Source organism: Elephas maximus, chromosome 13, assembly GCF_024166365.1.
Source record: "Elephas maximus indicus isolate mEleMax1 chromosome 13, mEleMax1 primary haplotype, whole genome shotgun sequence".
Classification (NCBI taxonomy): domain Eukaryota; kingdom Metazoa; phylum Chordata; class Mammalia; order Proboscidea; family Elephantidae; genus Elephas; species Elephas maximus.
In genome coordinates, this window is record NC_064831.1 from 20,043,155 (window position 1) to 20,046,676 (window position 3,522).

Genomic DNA, 3,522 nt, shown 5'->3' on the forward strand with positions numbered 1-3,522 from the left:
CAAATTCCAACGACATTCTTTAACAAGATGCAGAAACAAATCACCAACTTCATATGGAAGAGAAAGGGGTCCTGGATTAGCAAAGCATTACTGAAAAAGAAGAACAAAGTGGGAGGCCTTACTCTACCTGACTTTAGAACCTATTATACCACTACAGTAGTCAAAACAGCCTGGTACTGGTACAACAACAGATACATAGACCAATGGAACAGAATTGAGAATCCAGACATAAATCCATCCACATATGAGCAGTTGATATTTGACAAAGGCCCCAAAGCAGTTAAATGGGGAAAAGACAGTCTTTTTAACAAACGGGGGTGGCATAACTGGATATCCATCTGCAAAAAAAATGAAACAAGACACATACCTCACTCAGTGCACAAAAACAAGCTCAAAATGGATCAAAGACCTAAATGTAAAATCTAAAACAATAACGATCATGGAAGAAAATATAGGGACAACATTAGGAGCCCTAATACATGGCATAAACAGTATACAAAACATTACTAACAATGCAGAAGAAAAACTAGATAACTGGGAGCTCCTAAAAATCAAACAGCCATGCTCATCCAAAGACTTCACCAAAAGAGGAAAAAGATCACCTACAGACTGGGAAAAAGTTTTTAGCTATGACATTTCTGATCAGTACTTGATCTCTAAAATCTACATGATAGTGCAAAAACTCAACTACAAAAAGACAAATAACCCAATTAAAAAATGGGCAAAAGACATGAACGGACACTTCACTAAAGAAGACATTCAGGCAGCTAAGAGATACATGAGGAAATGCTCATGATCATTAGCCATTAGAGAAATGCAAATCAAAACTACAATGAGATTCCATCTCACTCCAACAAGGCTAGCGTTAATGCAAAAAACACAAAACAATAAATGCTGGAGAGGCTGTGGAAAGATTGGAACACTTCTACACTGCTAGTGGTAATGTAAAATGGTACAACCACTTTGGAAATTGATTTGGCACTTCATTAAAAAGCTAGAAATAGAACTACCATACAATCCAGCAATCCTACTCCTTGGAATATATCCTAGAGAAATAAGAGCCTGTACACAAGCAGATATATGTACACCCATGTTCATTACAGCACTGTTTACAATAGCAAAAAGATGGGAGCAACCAAAGTGCCCATCAACAGATGAACGGATAAATTATGGCATATTCACACAATGGAATACTACTCATCGATAAAGAATGGTGGTGAATCTGTGAAACATTTCATAACATGGAGGAACCTGGAAGGCATTATGCTGAGTGAAATTAGTCAGCTGCAAAAGGACAAATGTTGAATAAGACCACTATTACAAGAACTCAAGAAATACTTTAAACAGAGAAGAAAATATTCTTTGATGGTTACGAGAGGGGGGAGAGAGGAGGGTGGGAAAGAGGTATTCACTAATTAGTAGATAAGAACTACTTTAGGTGACAAGAAAGACAACACACAATACAGGAGAAGTCAGCATGACTGGACTAAACCATAAGCAAAGAAGTTTCCTGAATAAACTGAACGCTTCTAGGCCAGTGTAGCAAGGGCAAGGGTTTGGGGCCCATGGTTTCAGGGGACATCTAAGTCAATTGGCTTAATAAAATCTATTAAGAAAACATTCTGCAACCCACTTTGGAGAGTGGCGTCTGGGGTCTTAAATGCTAGCAAGTGGTCATCTAAGATGCATCAATTGATCTCAACTCACTTGGACCAAATGAGAATGAAGAACACCAAGGAGACAAGGTAATTAGGAGCCCAAGAGAGAGAAAGGGCCACATAAACCAGAGACTACATCGGCCTGAGACCAGAAGAACTAGATGGTGACCAGCTACAACTGATGACTGCCCTGACAGGGAGCACAACAGAGAACCCCTGAGGGAGCAGGAGAGCAGTGGGATGCAGACCTCAAATTCTCATAAAAAGGCCAGACTTAATGGTCTGACTGAGACTGGAAGGACCCCGGTGGTCATGGCCCCCAGACCTTCTGTTGGCCCAGGACAGGAATCACTCCCAAAGCAAACTCTTCAGACAGAGATTGGACTGGACAATGGGATGGAGAGGGATGCTGGTGAGGGATGAGCTTCTTAGATCAGGTGGACACTTGAGACTAGGTTGGCACTTCCTGCCTGGAGGGGAGATGAGAGGGTAGAGGGGGTTAGAAGCTGGCGAAATGGACACAAAAAGAGAGAGTGGAGGGAGGGAGCGGGCTGTCTCATTACGGGGAGAGCGATTGGGAGTATGTAGCAAGGTGTATATAAGTTTTTGTGTGAGAGCCTGACTTGATTTTTAAACTTTCACCACTCAAAGCACAATTAAAAAAAAAAAAAAAACTTGGATCTTCAAGAAGGAATAAAGAACATTAGAGATAGTAACTATCTGGGTAAGTATTAAAGACTAATTGCATACACCTGTGCAACTCAAACCTCTATCAAGATACGGAATGTTATCATGACTCCCCAAAGTTCCATCATCATGCCCCTTCTGTGTCAACCTCCCTCCCCGGTAGAAACCAGTGTTCTGGGTTTTTTGCATTATAGATTGGTTTTGTTGATTAGTTTTTCCTATCTCAGAATTCTATATAAATTCAGTAAGATCCTGAATCTTATTTAAGAAGGAACAGTCTGAAAACCTTTTGATTTGCAAGACTGGAAGACATATAGTCTACAGTGTGTACTCAATCACTTGTTCAACTGCTCAAAATTCTATTTAAATCTCAACCCTTAAATAGAGTTAAAGGATTTTCCTGCTGATAGCACTGCAGCAAACATGGTGAACATTCCTAAAACCCACAGGGATTTCTGTAAGAAGGTGGCAAGCACCAACCCCACAAAGTGATACATTACAAGAGGGCAAAGATTCTCTATACGTCCAGGGACAGGAGGTAGGGTGGATATGGTGAGCAGACTAAGCCGATTTTCTAGAAGAAGGCTAAAACCACAAAGAAGTTTGTATTGAGGCTTGAATGTGTTGAGCCCAACTGCAGACCTAAGAGAATGCTGACTATAAAGAGATGTAACCATTTTGAACTGGGAGGAGAAAAGAAAGGGCCAAGTGATCCAGTTCTAAGCTTCATCTTGTTTTATTATGAAGACAATGAAATCTTGAGGTTCTGTTCATTTGGTCATTTGAAAGGGAAATAAACTAGGTGTCATCTGTTAAATGCCCCTTGTAAAGGAATAAATTTATACTTTACAGTTACATAGATAGATAAAGTTCTGGGTACACTGAAGAGGCACAGTGGGTATGGAAAAGGAAGCCAATCTGTTCCTCGACTTGAGTTAAAATGTAAAAAACTAACTCAAATTTTCCCTTTGAGAAAGAAGTGAAACCTAATTCCATTACCAAGTTTGTAATCTTGAAAGAAAAGTGCCACTAAATGGGATAAAATATAGAAGAAAGAAAAAATGACTAGTGGAGCAAGTTCCTAGAGAAGCTGAGGAGGGTGATGTCAAGGAAGGATAGACTGGCCTTGCACATTAGAAAAGACATCTTATCTCCTGAGACTGGAAGAAAGAGGTGA

General features: G+C 40.0%; 1 pseudogene; it reads left to right on the plus strand.

Moving 5' to 3' along the window:
* Positions 1 to 2,768: 2,768 nt before the first annotated feature.
* LOC126087735 (60S ribosomal protein L36a-like) lies at positions 2,769 to 3,068 on the plus strand (annotated as a pseudogene).
* Positions 3,069 to 3,522: the final 454 nt, after the last annotated feature.